This window comes from Lissotriton helveticus, chromosome 4_1, assembly GCF_964261635.1.
Source record: "Lissotriton helveticus chromosome 4_1, aLisHel1.1, whole genome shotgun sequence".
Lineage (NCBI taxonomy): Eukaryota > Metazoa > Chordata > Amphibia > Caudata > Salamandridae > Lissotriton > Lissotriton helveticus.
Genome location: NC_136063.1, coordinates 736821422 through 736840747, shown reverse-complemented (window position 1 = coordinate 736840747; position 19326 = coordinate 736821422).

Sequence of the window (19326 nt, the reverse complement as noted above, 5' to 3'; positions counted from 1 at the left end):
CTGCGAGAGAATGACTAAACCCCGTCAGAGATCAAATATACAGGCTCCCGGTCAAGGCCTATGCTGTGCCCAAAGCATCTATAAAAAGAAGAGTATTGAGTTTTTCCTGAAGGGAGAAGGAAAGATTCCTTGCGTAGGCTCTCTAGTAGCCTGTTCCACAGTTGAGGGATCAGTACAGAGAAGGCACTGCCACATTTGGAGGTTGTTTTGAATCGCGGGCAGGCCAGTAGGCCTGCGTCGGATGACCGAAGGGTGCGTCCTGGCACATAGTTCTTTCTCTAGGTGCTCCTTGATGTAGACGGGGGCCTGGCCATGGATGGCTTTGTGGGCAGTGCAGACACCTTTGAACCTGACCCTCTGTTTAATGGGGAGCCAGTGTAACTGCTGCAGTAGAGGAGTAGAACGTGCCCATCTTGGGAGCCTGAAGATCAGCCTAGCTGAGTAAATCATGGCTACTGATAGTTTAGTTAGCAGTTTCTCGGGGAGACCAATGTACAGGGCGTTGCCATAGTCCAACCGCGACACAATCATTGCTGACACGACCATCTGTAGTGTGGCAAATGAGAGGAGGGGAGCCAGTTTCCGCAGTTGTCTAAGGAAGCCCTCCCAGCTCCCAACCACGGTGGACACTTGGTTCCACATGGTAAGCTTTGCATCAATTTTTATGCCAAGGCTTTTTACAACCAGGACTGGCGTAGGGGTGGTAGCCAACTCTCGTGGCCAGAAGAGGTGATTCCAGGGGTTGTTTCCAGTGGTGATGACAGGAACATCGGTCTTGTAGGGATTGAGTTTAAGTGAATTGGCTGTCATCCAGTTGACCATATACCTAAGTATGTTTTGCATGCGCTCGTGGGTAGGGAGGAGTTGTCAATCTGGAGGATTATTTGTGTATCATCAGCCTAATTGAACAATACAATTGCAATCCATGCAGACCAGAGCTGCTACAAGTGGAAGGGGATAGATGTTAAAAAGGAGGGGGGACAGGGCTGAACCCTGGGCTTCTCCACGTGTTAGAGCGCCGATGTTAGACACCTGATCAACCAGTTGGACTCCTTGTGACCGACCTGATAGTAAGGACACGATCCATTGATGTGCCAGCTCATGGATAGCCAACTTTGCGATCCGGCCTGGTCGTGATTGACCGCGTGGAACTCAGCGGATAGATCTAGGAGAACCAGGGTGCACGGCTTCCTAGTGGTAAGCCTGATTTGACCCGGTCCATCAAATGGGACAAAGAGTATGGGTCCAGCCTTGCAAGGGTGGTGAGGGGCTTACCGTGGGCACAAGACACTAGGTCCGCCACCAGGGGGCACTGGTTAGTGGATGTGTTGTGCATGTCAGTTAAGCTGTCCCTGACTTTATGGAGGAAGAAGGACTGGAGCCAGTTGCAGTCTTCCGGACTTGCAGTGGATTTCTTTTGTTGTTTCTGACTAAGTTCTCTTAGGATTGTGAAGGTTTCTTTCTGCTTGTTATCGGCATCCATAATCCTGGCCTCTTAGAATTCGGCTTTCCTGGTCATAATTGTTTCCTTCCCCTCAGGTCATCATTGAACGAGGGTGCCCCTTTGCACTTGTTCCTAACTCTTTCCCTCCGAGCAGGTGCCACCTTGTCTTTGGCCTCTCTCAACCTGCAAGTGAGGGACTCACTTTACTGATCAAGGTTATCCGTCAGGTGCCTTTTAGGGGAGATTCTGTGCAGAGTGCCCACTAAGTCGTCTGCCTTGATTTTATTCCATCCTTGCACCACTCTCCATTCCGAGGGTGGTTCCACCAGTCAAATGGCCAGTGGGACCCAGCTCCTGATCAGACAGTGGTCCGACCAATCGCAAGGACTGATGTCTGTCAGGCAAGCTGGTGGCTGGGTGGTCCAAATGAGGTCGAGGATATGTCCCTTGTCATGGGTAGGGAAATTACCAAGCAGTTAAAGCCCCATTGTGCTCATGGCCTCCTCCAGCGGACTGGCATGTAATTCTCTGGGCGCCTGGTCCCATTGGTACCTAAAGTCACCCACCACCAGGAGTCATTGGTACCGTGAGCGTAGATCACTGACCAGTTCCATGAATAGCTCATTGAACTGGGAAGTCGATTGAGGAGGGGGGAGGGGGTACACCACCAGTACTGCTAAGCATGAGGATTTGGAGCAGAGTTTTGCCCCTAAAATGTCCGCGCTGTCGAGGCACTCTACAGCTAGCTTATCTACTACTAACCGTTTGCTATAGAATATAGCTACGCCCCCTCCTCTTATCTTTTCCTGTCTGTCTTAAAAGCTTCACCAGCCAAAGAATTCCCTGCCACATGTACACCAACACGGTGATGAATCAATATGAGAATTGCGAGAGCCTGTGGCAAAGCATCTTTGAGTGCTGCCACCTTCCCCCAGAGAAGTTTATGTTTCATAGTATTACCTTTTAAAATCTCTGCATCCATTCAAGCACCAATAAGGTAAATTATCATTCAATGACAGGAAGCAATAATCGGAATCATACGCTATATGCTTGGGGAATTCTGAACCCGTATTCTGCCATACCAGAACCAAAGCTTTCAATTCAGCTGGCAGAGCAGTACCGTCACCTAAAGTTTCTCTATATTTTTTTTGTGCCTAAAATACACCATATATCATGACACTTTTTACTGCAGCACATGCAGCCATGTACCTTTACTTAGTACCAACCACGGGTTGGGCTGAACCCTCAGTATAGATTATTAAAGCATACTGATCTAGAGGAAAAATTTCACTAGACATGGGTTATTCTTTTTCATACCGGAGGTATTTCTGTGTTTGCAAAGTAGGGTCAAAAATGTAATCAACATCAGTACCTGTCAAGGAAGTGGACCACAGGATCCATCTTGGATGTAAGGCTTTCCCATTAGATGCACTGGCCTTGGAGACCGCCTCTAAGGCAGGAACAGGAGACATCACAATTATGCATTCTTCAGGACAGCTGTTTGAACTACAGTAAAAAATCTTCTGTCAATGAAAATGCATTTCTGCATTGGATTATAAATGCAATATATAAGCAATCAGCACTGTTTCTCCTTCATTGAATTAAACATATGTGTAACACCTGGAACCCGCAATTATGCTGACTACCAAATTAGTGGTGTTAACATGAGTGTGTGAGGAGCATGTTTATGAGAATTGTGGAGCTGGGCAGTGCAGCAAGCTACCTTACAGCACTGCCCTGTGTCACAGGGAAAGGGCAGGAATGTACAGTATTCATCTAATACGGTGAATCCCTGTCCTTTCCCCCTGTTCTGGGGCTGTTTCGACAGCCTTGTGCCAATGCAGGCACCCTTGCATCATGGTGCAAGGGTGCCTGTGTTGTTGGCAGGATTGTTCTTGTGCAGGAAGGGGCACCTTTCTGCACAAAAACAACCCTGAGAAGCTGTTTCCTCTTTCTACGTGCAGAATGCAGCACACATAGAAAGAGGGATAAAAAGGAGAAATAAAGATGTTTCTCCTCATTACACCTCACTTAGGGCCCGATGTAGGTAAATCTTTTTTACCACTTCTTAAATACCGATTCATACCGAATTGATATTTAAGAAGTGGTAAAAAAGCGGAGGGCAGATGTAGGTAATTAATTACCGAATCGGAAGGAATCGGTATTTACCGATTCGGTAAATACCGAATCGGTAATGCCCATTGATTCATATGGGCATTGAAGCCCATAGGAATCAATGGGCATTACCGAATCGGTATTTACCACATCAGTAAATACCGAATTTTGCAAGGGTGCAGGGGGTGTCACTTTGACACCCTCTGGCACCCCAATTACAGGCATGTGTGCCACGTGGCACACATACATGCCCTAAGGGCATGTCTGTGTGTCACATGGCACAGGTGTGCATGCAAAGATGTGCATGCACACCTGGATTCGGTATTTCACCACCCAATTGGATTGGGTGGTAAAATACCGACTCCTAAAGGCCTGTGGCACTGTTTGCAGTGCCACCTACATGTGAGATTTACCGAATCGGTAAAAATACCGATTCGGTATTTTACAGAATCGGTAAATTTACCGATTCGGTAAATTTACCTATTCTGTAAAAAAGGTCCCCTACATCTCAATGACCCATTTACCGGTCGGTAACGGCCGAATTTGGCCGTTACCGACCGGTAATAGTCACCTACATCGGGCCCTTAGTTTTCCAGGTCTTGGTAGGTCTGAGAATGCTTCAAAGACCTTGGGATTTACTTGGGAACACCCACTGCAATGCCCATAGAATGCTCAGGGAATGCCTCCTTTGCACAGTGTAATGCAACACAGCAATGTGCTCCGCATTGCATTACTCCATATCTTTTAAGCCATTCAAAGCCACGCAAAGTGGCTTTGCATGGCGTCATAAATGTGACTTTGAGATTTGCATTGTGCATGCATTGCGTGGTACAAGCATGATTCAAAGCGCTCAAAAATATGCCCCTAAGTGTTTAGACTCAAGTATGCTCATTTGTAACTTTCTGAGAATAGTAGTATGTTCAGAAGTTCAATATTTATTTAAAAAAATTGGAAAAAAAATTGGACTAACTAAATCATACAATGGTTTAACCCATTGTGCATAATATGGTATGTATGTTCTATGAAAGTTGAGAAATTCTAAAAGCAATTGAAGCTTTTTCAATGTGTCTGGCATTTGCAAAAGAGCACATTACCCTAAGAAATGTGTAACCAGGCTTTTGCCTTCATTTGGTAATTCATATCCCATAAGCAGGACACTGAGAAAGGCAAGTTTAGATTTCATAAAATTTAATTTATAGCCATGGTCAGCAGATTCCAGAATAATACAACCCAATGTGGCTAAATGTGAGTTGAAATCATCATCTGTGAGGTAAATGTCATCAATGTAAGACAGAGCTTCTGAGTCAATTTCTTATAAAATTAACATCACTCGGGCAGAAAACAGACCTGAACAGTTCTCATACCCATATGGAAGCCTATAGAATCTTCATTGGACTCCTAGATCTGAGAACGTGGTCTAGTTGTAGCTTTCAGTTGCTATATTTTGACAGAAAAAGACACAGGAAATGTCCAATGTAGTTGTGTATTTTTATGAAAATTGTTTTTTATTAAGCCAGCAGTGTGTGAAATTTGTACAACAAAAGGCTGTTTGTAACTGATCAATTGTTGATAGTGCAAGACTATATGATAGGAATGATCAAGTTTAAGCACAGGAAATAGTGAATTATTCATAGTGGAGACGCAAGACTCGATCACACCTTGGTAATTTTAATTGTGATAGAATCTCCCTAACAGGGCATTTAGTTTCATGTTTAATAGGGTATTGTGTGTGCACCTGTGGGCTGATACTTTTAGGTATGACATGATAAGGTGGGTCTTTACCACAACCTGCCTAATTGTGATATAATGTTGGGGCCTGTAAAAGAGCCCATTTAGTAGCATATGCTGTTTCAACTTCCAATTGAACGCATACAGAAAAGGAAGTCATCATTAAACCCTCCTTTTGTTGGATGTTTTTTAGAAACTCTGGCGGCCAATCAGTCTCAGCTGAAAGAATGTTATATTCATTAGTTAAATTCAATCAGAATATTACTTTAAAAGTATGAGGTAAGTCAATCTCAATTTGTATGTCTCAATCATAGAGTCTATCAGGAGGGCTTAGCCTCTGATCTAGAGTTTGAACCTCTATATAGTCTTTAGCTGGTCTCAACCACCAAAAAACTCTTGAACAGTCCGGTGTACTATTGTGACCTTTGCTGCACTGTCGAGATGAGTTTTCACCCCAACGTGTTCCAGAGAAGAGTTTTATGGAAATTCCTGCCACTTTCTTCTTTTTAAATTGTGTTTTTTATTGTAAATGTTTCTCTTCCTTTTTTTTATGACATCAGAAGAGTAACGTGAGTCAGGTTTCAGTTTCACTTACTCCTTCAGTCTGTTGTTGCCTCGTCCCCATCTCTCTGACCTCTTGTCTGCAGATTCCTGAAAGGAACAAGAAGGACTTGTATCAGAACACGGATACCTATCAGGCTATTTAATTGTATCACTTTTACGTAAATTGCAACATTTTTTGAAAGACTCCCGATGCAGAGATTCAGTCTGTGTTTTTGTTGAAGCTCTTAACAAAGAGGAAGGGGACTGAGGGGGGCTTTTTTATAGAGGTCCAGACTCCCTGCCCACCTGAGTCATGTCCTGCTCAAAAAGAAAGATTGGAGTAGTTCCTCTATGTTTGAAGTCACCTACCACTTAGTTAGTGGTGGTGAGAAGGGTCAAGGAGGTAGAGGGATGGGGTATCCCTCTTGGGCGGAACTAGGGTCCTCACACACCCAGCAAGCTAGGTGTCATGCTTCATCATATGGACCTGCTCCTCGTTGAGCCAGCGCTGCAATGCTCAACGGGCACCCGCGAAGGGGCTCTTTGTCGGAGATGTTTTGTTCCTTAGCCGTATGATGAAGTGCGGGTATGTGGCCCTTGTGTGTGTAGATAATGGGGTGGTGCAGTGAGTGCGTTGTTAAAAAAGGTTTGATATTTCAAATAAATGTGTTTATTCTGATTGGTAATCCACCTCGAATAAAAAATAATATATAATAGAGTGGCAACAGCCCTGCTGAGGGGTATTGGTTAAATCTTGTGCTCTACTCTATGGGTCAAAACACCACCACTGGTTCTGGGCCCCCAACAGCAAGGCTGAGCCACGAAATACCATTGAACAATAAGGTGCTAATACTGTCTCACTATTTTCTTGAAATCATCAGACCATAAGAATTATACACTATGGTCCATTGACACAACAATGTCTGAATAAATCTTTTGTTTTATTATTAAATTTTCTTCTCAAACAAGGATTCTTGGTTATTATTTCACCAATTCATTATACATTACAAGACCTCCTATACATATATAAATTTACACAATATTTACAACAACCTTTTGTACAATATCAACAATATCAAAACAAATTTTATATTCAAAAACAATCATACCCTCATCCATCCACAGCCATTCATATCTTCATACATAAACACACACACTGGAATTGAAATATTCACAGTAAGCCATAAACGATAAATTTCCATCAATAAACTTTTTGTTAGCGAAAGTTTTTGGATTACTCCTTTGTTTAGATGGCATAAATTGTCTACGCGTTTCGAACTCACACAAGTCGAGGAGTTCTCATCAGGACAACAGGCTGTAAAAGAAAAGGAGAACAAAACCTTCCTTTAGGGACATGACAGAAATGGTGGTAACCTTGCTCAAACCTCCATTACTCAAGCTTCCTTATCTTACCTCTAAGGTTTTAGAGCTGACTGGGGTTTAGAAATTCACCCGTCGAGGCAACAAAATATCCAATAGAAACATAAATCTGTGTAACAAAAGACAACCAATAAGTCCCAAGTGCACAGTGTTTACCTTAAAAAACTGTTTGGTGTCATGTGGGATAGTGAACTTACTTGTGAACAGAATCACGGAGGTCAAAAGGGAAACACGGGTGCAGCCAGCCCTGTGGAAAGGTGGATATGTTGAGACTCACTTCATATTTCCATGGGGGCTCTAAACAAGCCTTGTAGATGCTAATGCTTACTTGTTAATATGTGGCTGCTGTCCACAATGGGATTCACAGGAGGCGAGTAAACACTGAAAAGGGATGGATGTTAATGGTTAGTTAACCAATCGCATAGTGTTGTACAGCGTGTTTCTCTTAGTCTCGGTAATGTATGTAGTGCGGTTCTAAAGAAAAAATCAAATTCGCACGGACCTTCATGGGCATTTTTTATTGCAACATCTGGGAGCCGGAACCATTCCAGGTGGTTTACAGATCAAGAACCTCCCCCTAATTTTTACAGAGGACCCAATCTATAAAAAGGGCTATAGCTACATTGAGACGAAATGTAGCCGCGATCTAATGGTTCTAACGATTGAAACGGCCCAACGACTTTCCAAAGAGCACCATGAGGAAATAGGACTATTGGAAAACTCTATTTCCACCAATCAATTAATTACTGATTCAAAAACATTGCTGGAAAAAGTTGACAAGGAGATTGGCGAGTTCAGAGATTATACCATAAACCAAAAAACTGCACAATTTGAGAAGGACCAAAACAATTTCAACCTAGAAAAAGTCTATCCATTCTTACAACAAGACTTCTACTCAAGACCAGAGTCTTGCAGATACCTCCAGGATCATCAAGGAAGGTCTCAATCCAAATTTATCACATTTTCGGATACCTCATCTTCTGGGAGTAATAGTGAAAGTGAAACCCCAGGACCAAGGAGGAATAATAACCGAAGAGGTTAATTCCACCAGCCCCAACAGGGTCAGTCTTCCTCTTTTTTAGGACGAGGCCAGACGAAATCACGAGGAAAAAGCAGATACCAACCATGGGAAATGTCCACAAGACGCCAGAATTACAAGAACTGACATTATCACCGATATTTAATCTGTCTTCTAAAATTCTGACACCGGTAGAAGAAAGTGTGTTATGTAAGGGCCTTACATTTGTTCCAACCAAACGCACAGACTTTGTTCAACTCAAGACAGAGGCGTTAGAATTCGTCCGAAAGGTGAGACTAAAAACTTACTTCTTGGACAACCCATTTAATTCACCAATGGAGACAACTGGACTGAGAAACAAATCAGTATTCTGCCCCACATCAAACAAAATCCCTAAAGAGGTTCTTACTTTCGAAAAAACAATTTTATCTGCGATCTCAGACATGGAAACAAAAAAAAACTGGATCAAACATAACATCACTAAAAAGGAGTCTGAAGCATTAAATAATTTGAAAAAGGATACATCGGTTGTGATCAAACAAGCCGATAAAGGCGGCTCAATCGTGGTATGGGATAGATCCCTATATACCTTAGAGGTAAAAAAACAATTAGAGGACACCTCCTGCTACCGTAAGCTAAAGAAAGATCGAACAACAGAGTTCAAAGGAGAACTACATGCCATGATTGATGAAGGATATGTCCAAGGCTTCCTAGGAAAAAAGGAAATGGAATATCTTAAGACCAAACACCCGAGAATACCACTATTCTATGTATTAACTAAGATACATAAGAATGAGAAAATACCACTGGGCCGACCAATTGTGTCGGGTTGTGGGTCCCTAAGGGAACCTGTGGCGAAATTCGTGGACTTTTTCTTGACACCGTTCCTTCCAACAATAAAATCATACATTCAGGACACGACGGATTTCATCAATAAAGTATCAATGATACAATTTGATAAAGACAAATTTTGGATGGTGATAATGGACATCACGTCCCTCTATACCAAGATCCCGCAGGAGGAAGGATTATATGTACTAGAGTCCATACTTCATGAAAGGGTTAGACCACACAGGATTCCCACATCTTTCATTCTAAAACTTGCTGCCTTTGCACTTAAAAAAAACTATTTCAGTTTCGAAGGAGAATTCTATCTACAGATAAGTGGAGTAGCGATGGGATGTCCATTTGCCCTGGAACTGGCAATTCTTTTCATGTCCAAGTATGAGGAAAACTTTGTGTACATCAACAACCCATACGCACAATGGATAGAAAATTGGAGTCAATATATTGACGATATTTTCTTTGTGTGGACAGGGACCGAAGATGACCTTTTGAAATTTTTCGATTGGATTAACAATAAAACAGCAACTATCAAATACAGTACCAGCTATTCCCAAAGCAAAATGCCATTTTTGGATGTTGAAATTTTCCCGCATGAGGGGGGTTTGGTCACGACATTATACAAGAAGCCAACTGACCGCAACAAAGCTTTACATTATAAAAGCAACCACCAACGCAGCCTTAAGGACAACTTGCCGTATGGGCAGTATCTTAGGATTCGCCGGAACTGTCATGATAAGGAGGAGTATAAAAAACATGCTGAAAATCTTACAGCCAATTTAAAAGAACGTGGCTACCCCAAAAAACTGTTAAGAAGATCCATGAAAAGAGCGTGGTGGACTCCCCGTGAATGCCTGCTGGAGAGAAGGGAGAAAAAAGAATCAGAAAGGATGGTCTTTGTTTCCAACTTTTGTCCCAACTCAAACATGCTGAAGAAAGTGGTAAAAAACAACTGGCATCTATTAAAGAATCTAAATGAAACATTCACCAAGGAACCACTCTTTGCCTTCAGAAAAAAATTGAGTATTGCCAATCAACTTATACAAGCGGCATTACCACAGACAAGCCCTCCGGATTTAAGAACGATGTTGAGGCTACCACCCATCCAGGGACACCACAAATGTGGGTCGTGCAACTGCTGTAGCACCACTATTGAAGGCACGTTTTTCAATCATAACAACATAGAATGGAAACACGAAGCATTCACTAATTGCAGATCAAGGTATGTTGTATACAGTATTAGATGTCCATGCGTACTTATCTATATCGGAAAGACAAACCAGGAAGTTCGGACACGCATCCAACAACACAAATCAAGAATCAACAATAATGTACTGACAGCCCCATTGGTGAACCACTGGCGTTTACATAATCACAAGGAATCAGATCTGATGTGGACAGTGATCTCTAAAATAGAGAAAGATATAAGAGGAGGGGATCTTGACCTAAAATTGTCCAAACGAGAGGCAATGTTAATTTTCAAATTCAATGCAGCCACCCATGGACTTAATGAGCTCACTGAAATCTACAAACTCAGTTGAGACTCAACTCATTTTATGCAACCTTTAATTATACGCTCTGCCTTAACGCTGTGAAGAACTGTCGGTTTTACAACCGCAATGGGCAGACATATCAAGGTTTTGACCATCTTAACCCATCAAGGGCACTAACTGGACCGTTTGTCAGCCCAATTCAAAATGGCCGACACTATCGGTTTTCAATATGAACACGGACAGCGGGTGAATTATACCAAATAATTGTAATCATTAAACTGTTTCACATTGGACCCCCGAGGAGCAGTGTGAAATTTACAGTAGAAAACGAATTGTGAACACTCGCACTAATTATATTAAAGGACGGTGCCAATATCAGGACGAAAACGTTCGGAAAACCACAACTCCCAGAAACCTTTGCGGTACCGGAAGTGTGGTGGGAAACGAGACGCAGGATCAGCGCTGCAACTTACTACAGCATCGGGAAAATTAACACGCTCCAAACGAAGCGGGAACGCCGGAATGCCGTTGAACTAGGTATGAACCGCACTACATACATTACCGAGACTAAGAGAAACACGCTGTACAACACTATGCGATTGGTTAACTTACCATTAACATCTATCCCTTTTCAGTGTTTACCCGCCTCCTGTGAATCCCATTGTGGACAGCAGCCACGTATTAACAAGTAAGCATTAGCGTCTATAAGGCTTGATTAGAGCCCCCATGGAAATATGAAGTGAGTCTCAACATATCCACCTTTACACAGGGCTGGCTGCACCCGTGTTTCCCTTTAGACCTCCGTGATTCTGTTCACAAGTAAGTTCACTATCCCACATGACACCAAACTGTTTTTTAAGGTAAACACTGTGCACTTGGGACTGATTGGTTGTCTTTTGTTACACAGATTTATGTTTCTATTGGATATTTTGTTGCCTCGACGGGTGAATTTCTAAACCCCAGTCAGCTCTAAAACCTTAGAGGTAAGATAAGGAAGCTTGAGTAATGGAGGTTTGAGCAAGGTTACCACCATTTCTGTCATGTCCCTAAAGGAAGGTTTTGTTCTCCTTTTCTTTTACAGCCTGTTGTCCTGATGAGAACTCCTCGACTTGTGTGAGTTCGAAACGCGTAGACAATTTATGCCATCTAAACATAGGAGTAATCCAAAAACTTTCGCTAACAAAAAGTTTATTGATGGAAATTTATCGTTTATGGCTTACTGTAAATATTTCAATTCCAGTGTGTGTGTATATGTATGAAGATATGAATGGCTGTGGATGTATGAGGGTATGATTGTTTTTTTGTAGCATTTTTGCCTTGTTGTGTTATGACTGCTCCGTGTCTCTGCGCCGGGATGCTCCTTCGCTGGAGTCGCTGTGCGCATAACAAATTGTTATAACATAACATAACATAACATAACATTTTGATATTGTTGATATTGTACAAAAGGTTGTTGTAAATATTGTGTAAATTTATATATGTATAGGAGGTCTTGTAATGTATGATGAATTGGTGAAATAATAACCAAGAATCCTTGTTTGAGAAGACAATTTAATAATAAAACAAAAGATTTATTCAGACATTGTTGTGTCAATGGACCATAGTGTATAATTCTTATGGTCTGATGATTTCAAGAAAATAGTGAGACAGTATTGGCACCTTATTGTTCAATACTACTCTATGGGTCGACATGTTTCTTGCCCTGTTGGTCAATTAGTACCGTGTCAATTCTTCAGGATCTATATGTGCAATGTGTTTGTGAAGCGTGGTATTTGATATCTACACTAAATGGTGCCTCTAAATAGTTGCTACCAATAATGGTTGACTACATGTCCAAGCTTATGTAGTCATGATTTGCAGGACCTGGGGAATTAAAAACAGTGTGGAGAGAAGGGAGAACAAACTTGTTAACGTTGTGTGATCATGGAGTCACTTCCAACATGTACACACTGCCATTCCAACCGGTCCAAACCTCCTATTAATTGTTTGTTTTTCAGTGCCAAAGTGGTTTAAAAATTGTGCAGTAAAAAGGATTTATTATCTCTATCACAGATAGACATACTTTCTCACTCAAGCCTTGCTCATGTCTGTTTTAACTCATGCTGTCGAAGTGTAACTTAATCGTGCCTGTAAATAGCGTGTTGCTCACTCGTTGCTATCTTAAAATCACATGTAAGTGCCCAAATTGTTAGTGCTGTGTCCGGAGTATCCAGACTCACCTCACTCAATGGTGCGAGGTGCTTCAACATAGGCTGGCGGATCGCCGGGGCACCTCGTTAGTAGGAGCCCTATTGTCGAAAAAATGGGGAATGCAGATGCGTTATGAAACATTTAGAGAGCCTGGTTGGCAATTGTTGTCCCCGTCATTGACCATGCATGAGACGCTGTCTCCATCGCCAAGGAGTATGGTGGAGTGCCACGGACCCGTTGCGGGCGGGGGAACGGGTCTGATGAGCCACTGGTAGCACTGTCAGTCCTCTCCTCGCCGCAAAACGGCCGCCGCCTAACCCCGTCCTTGTCAAGGATTCAGTTCCCCCACACATTCTGCAAAGGGGAAACAGGGAGCATAGCTCCTGGTGGTTCTGCCCACTTACTTGTGCCTGTAAAGTCCGCATTGGGAACCTACACTTGCCGCCAGTCCCACAGCCGCTGGTAACCCTGGCGTCTTATGGGGAGGTGAAAATACTGTTGAGTGGTCGGGTGTGGGCGTGGTTGCCGTAGCGGACTTCCGGGACGGCTTGTCAGGTCTTGGTGGATTCCCTAGTCTGTTATGGCGGCCATCTTAAAGAATGCTTTGGTGTGGGCATTACGTGAAAATATATGTGGTGTTTAGATTTAGGAAACTCTTGGTGAACTCTATATATCAGTAGCGTTCAGGCTATTGATATTGGTGGTTTGTCGCTAATTTACACGCACAGAAGGTAATGGGGTGTGTCGATTTGGCATCTGTTATTCCAGGATGGTGGTGTTGTCAAAGGGCATGAAGCACACAAGTCACATTGCGGAACAGCTCAACGAGCTCTAGGAATCAGTAGCACTGGGGCTATTGATTTAGGTGGTATGTGCCTAGCGAATAAACACGCGTCGTGACCCATTGGGCATGTCATATCGGGACCTCGTGATCCCCGGGTGGTGGTAGTGCCAGTTGAACAGGGGCACACCAGGCAAGTTGTGGGTATCAGAGACAGACATCAAGCCCCAGGTCGGGTGTTTCTTTCTGGGAACCCTATCCATAAGGTGGACCGAATAAATCTGGGTCGTTTTTCATGTAGTTAAGGTGGTCATACTGACCGGTGCTATTAAAGGTGGTCGTTTAGACCGGGCTAGCATCAATCATCTGTGGAAGCGAGATATTGTTGGCTCTGCAAGCTCATTGCTAAAGGGTAGTCGTCTAAGACGTCATTTACTAGAGTCGTGAGTTTGGAGTTGAGAGTAACATGTCTGATCAGTGTATATCTGTGACTAGGAAGATTGCACGTGTTGTCTCGCCTACCTCCATTGATGCTCAGTGTCTGTGTCTAGGATGGTTTGAACTCTGAAAAACACACACACTTAGTTAATACATACGTGCATCTAATAATCATCTTCTGTTCAATGATGCCCATGGTATGTCGTCATTCAACCCCTTGGTGAAAGTTGACAAGCGATGTATCCAGCGTTGTTCAGTTCTAAAAAGGGAGTTGTGTGTGCTCCCTGGATGGTGTTCTAGGACTAGCCAATCTAGTGACTCCGGATTGTGGCCCTTCTCATGGTAGTGGGTGTACATCTTTGTAGTCAGTCTATGGCACCTAATGTTGCTCTTGTGCTCAGTTATTCTTATTTTGACTGGTCACATTGTCATTCCTATGTACAGTTCGCCACAAGGGCATGTGATCATATAAATACATCTGGATGTATTGCAATTGGTGTGTTTATTGAGTGTCCACGTGAAAGAGTTGGTGAGGGTGATGGTTTTGGTCACTCGGGTCTGGTTACAGACCGAGCATCCCCCGCACGGGTAGTGTCCTTTGACGGCGGGGAGATCCCTGAGGGTTCTCTGTGGATTGCTTGTTGGGTTTTTGGGCCTGGTATGTATGATCACATCAGCAAGGTTCTGTGTTCTTTTGAAAGCAAATCTAGGCACCGGGAGTTCTAATGACCCTGTATTGAGAATACCCCAGTGTTTTTTAATAATCCCTTTGATGCCTGTGGAGTTGGGTGTGAATGAGGTCACGCAAGTCAGGGATTCTGTCTCCTCCCTATTTCTTTTGTGCAGCAGGGTTTCTCTGGGATTATAAAGTGCCCTCTTAGATGAGTCTTTTATCAGTTTAGTAGGATAACCTCTGATCTTCAGGTTTTCCTCCAGGATTTTAGCCTCTGCTTTATAATCGTTGGTTGAGCTGCAGTTGCGTCTCAGGCGCAAAAATTGTTGAAATGGTAAGTTGTCCCTAAGTGTCTTAGGGTGGTAGCTCTGATAGAGTAGTAAGCTATTCCCGTCAGTGGGCTTTCGGTAGAGTGTTGTCTTGAAGCCGCCTTCTGCCAGTTGTACATTGAGATCAAGGAAGGGTATATTGGTCGCTGAAATTGTATGGGTGAATCTGAGGTGTTGATTTTGGGTGTTGATCCATTCACAAAATGATTCACATGTGGGCTGGTCGCCCTTCCATAGGATCAGGATGTCATCTATAAATCTCTTCCATAGTATGATGTTCTTGCTGGGTGTGTGAGGACCCTAGTTCCGCCCAAGCGGGATCCCCCATCCCTCTACCTCCTTGACCCTTCTCCCTTCTCACCACCACTAACTAAGTGGTAGGTGACATCAAACATAGAGGAACTACTCCAATCTTTGTTGTAGCTCTACCTTTATTTTTATACCAGCACTTTTTAGAAGACGCATGTGTCTGTTCGACACAATCAGCATCAGATTTCCCTTTAAGTTGTGGCTTATCAGGCCTGGTTCCCAAACATGTCATGACCTATAGAAGTATTGATATTAGAATATTTTGGGTAGCGAGTGTCCCAATTGGCAGCCAGAACTAAGGCGAGACATTGGCATATCGCCAAAGAAGCTGCCTTCCCTTTAATATTACCTAAAAGTATTGAGGACACTGTATCAAAGTTGTCAATGAGTTTCTTCCCCAAATTCAGGGCAGGAGTGCTCCATGTTTAGCCTGAATATGTTTAAGGAATTCAGGTAAAGCTGCAATTGAAGAAGTACCATAAGTAATGGTGTAAATTGCACCAAGTACAGTACCCCATGATTACACGTCAAAACTGAGGGAACCATACAAGGAGAAGACTTTCAGGGCCCAATTAACCCCTTCCATGCTCATGACGGAACCATTCCGTCATGAGCATGGAAGGGGTTAATTGGGCTGTGCTCATGATGGAACCGTTCCGTCATGGTTCCATAAGCCCAATGGAACGTTCAGCACAGCGCAGGAATCTGCGCCGCGCTGAAGCGGTTAACAAAGGTAAATTGAGACCTGAAGTCTAAGTTTATACTTAAAGTCTAACTTTAGACCTAAAGTCTAATTTTAGACCTGAAGTCTAAGTTGAGAACTAAAGTCTACCTTTAGACCTGAAGTCTAAGTTTAGACCTGAAGTCTAACTTTAGATCTGAACTCTAAACTTAGACTTCAGGTCTAAACGTAGACATCATGTCCAAAATTAGACTTTAGGTCTCAAGTTAGACTTTAGGTCTAAACTTAGGGACCCATTCTCAAATGTAGACTTAGCCTGACATCTAAGTTCAGACCTGAAGTGTAACTATAGACCTGAAGTCTTACTTTAGACCTGAAGACTAACTTTAGACCTGAAGTCTAGGGACCCGATTCACATAGGTAAAGTTAGACCCAAAGCTTAACAGACCAAAAGTCTAACTTTACTACTTTTTGGTATTCACAAAGGTGAGTTACTACTAGTAAATTTACAAATAATAATTTTACTAGTAGTACATTTGCTAGTAGTAAGTTTACCAGTAGTAAGTGTCCCAGTAGAAAAGTTACTAGAAGTAACTTACTTTATTGAATAAAAAAGTAGGCCAGTTCTTTGCAGTACTCCAGTATTAAATCATCTTGGCTGGTGCTTGGTTGTTCTTCTTCAGCTACTTCAGGATCGACATCTCGAGACCCCTCCGCTGTACAACCTTCAGCTTCTGTTTCTTCATGTTCAGTCACTCTTTTTGTGTGACTGGCATGGATCCAGTGTGGAACTCCTTCACACTTTGCAGCTGTGGTGGTAACCAAAATCACTTGACTTGGTTTTCCCCACCTCGGGGCAAGGCAAGATTTTCGAGTATGTTTCTTTAGCACTACCCAATCACCTGGGTTGATCATGTGCTGGAGTGGCTTCTCTGGCTACAGCGTCTTCCCCAACCTGGTGAGAGATAAAACACACTTGGTCAGCCAGTTCTTTGCAGTACTCGAGTACCAAATCATCAAATATATTTATCAGCTTGTGTCCTGGCACCTATGCTTGCCTCATTGCTCTTCCCATTAGTATTTCATGAGGGCTCAAGCCTGTGTTCCAATCTGGAATACTTCTGAGTCCCGTCAGCACAAGAGGCAAGGCATCTGGCCACGCTAATCGGGTAGACTCATACATCTTTCCCAATCTTGACTTGATTGTGCAATTCAGTTGTTCTACCACTCCAGAAGCCTCTGGGCGGTATGCAAAGTGAAGTTTTTGTTTAACAGTGAATGCTTCACAGATTAGGCCAAATATTTCATTATTAAAATGGCAGCCTCAGTCTGATTCAATTGTTACTGGAAAACCGAAACATGGTATAAGCTCTCTAAGTAAGAATTTGGCTACAGTGATGCTATCATTCCTACGTGTAGGGTTAGCTTCTACCCATTTTAAAACAGGCAGACAATGACAAGAATGTATTTTAGTCCTCGACAAGGGGGTAACTGAATGAAATCAATCTGTAATCATATGAAGGGACCCTCTGCCTTTCCAATCTTTTCTGGTAGCACTACAGTTTTCTTTCCAGGATTCATCTGTTGGCAAATTAAACATCTTTGGCAAAGTGCTTCTGCTATGTTCCTGAATCTCGCATTGATCCAACTCTCTCTGAACAATCTAGTCATAGCGTCTCTTCCCAGGTAGGAATCTCCATGGAACATCCTAGCCATAGGAGCAAGCATACAGTCTGGTAACACAGGCCTACCATCAAGGTAATTATTAACACCATCTTCAACCCTTCTCTGACAACCTATCTTTCTCCATTCTTCCTTTTCTTTTGGTTCTGCTTCATTTTGCAAGTCTCTCACTTATTCCCACGTTCTCATACCTTCAAGCAACATAAGTTGGCAGCTGTTTTCACCCACTTGAATTTTCTTGTTTACAGCCATTTTAAATTTAGCACAATGTTGGGCTAACTGGTCAGCATATCGGTTTCCAGCTGTCACTTTGTCATTACCAGATTTGTGAGCAGCAACTTGACCACAGCCACTTCTTTTGGCAGTTGGATTGCTTCGAGTAAATCTTTCACATAATGACCATTTTTGTTTGGAGTACCTGAAGAAGTCAGAAACTCCCTTTGCATCCATAATTGGCCATAGTTATGCACAACTACGTAACCATACTGGCTATCAGTGTATATGTTTTTTTTCCTATTTTTCCCAAATTTGCAAGCTTTTGTCAATGTAATTAATTTGGCTATTTGTGCAGACTTGACTCCAGGTAAATAGGATGCTTCAATTGGACCCCCCCAACGTACACACCGCATAAGCAGCACTCAAACCTCCTTCCTCATGTCTCATGCATGAGCCATCTACAAATAGCTCATATTCATAATCAATTAGTGGCTCTTCTCTTATGTCAGAATGTGGTTGTGTGCTGTATTCAGTCAAATTGATACAGTCATGTTCGATTTCTCCCTTCACTTCTGCAAAATGTGAGTTAGGTAGCAATGTTGCTGGGTTCAAAATATTACACCTGGCAATGGTTACATTTCCTGCACCTACAAGAATACGCTCGTACTTAGTCAGTCGACTAGGAGTGAGGTACTGGGTTTTGTTCTGGTCAGTAACATCACAACTGCATGTGGAACATATACTGTAAAAGAATTTCCCATAATGATTAACTCGCTTTGTTCAAGACTCATGCAGGTTGCAGCTACTGCTTTAAGACATCCTGGTAATGCAGATGCTACTAGGTCTAATGTGGAAGAAAAATATGCCACAGGACGTCTCATCAGACAATGAGTTTGGGTCAGAACTGAAAGTGCATAATTATCTCGTGTGTCACAGAAAAGTGCAAAATCTTTCGAATAGTCAGGCATCCCCAGTGCTGGAGCTGTACACAGACACTCTCGTAATTTCAGAAAAGCAGTCATGTTCTCATCATCCCATTTTACTGGGTCTTTTGCTCTTTTCTTTGTCATCTGTATCAGTGGTTTTGCTAGGACTGCAAATCCCACAATCCATTGCCTGCAATAACCTACTACTCCATGAAACATTCTGATCTCTGAGTTTGGGGTAAATTAATATTTCTGATTATTCTGATTCTCTCTGAGGTAACCCTTCTGACACCTCTTTCTATCTGGTGCCCCGGATATTTCACTGATGTGGTACAAAACTGTAGTTTTGCAGGTGACACTTTATGCCCCCCTTCACCTAAGTGGTTCAGTAAAGCAATGGTAAAAATAACACAGTCATTTAAATTTTTAGATGCCACCAATAGGTTGTCTATATACTGAACTAAGACTGACTGTCCTGGCAGTACCAAAGATTCAAGACATTTTTTCAGAATCTGATTAAAGATCGATGGACTTT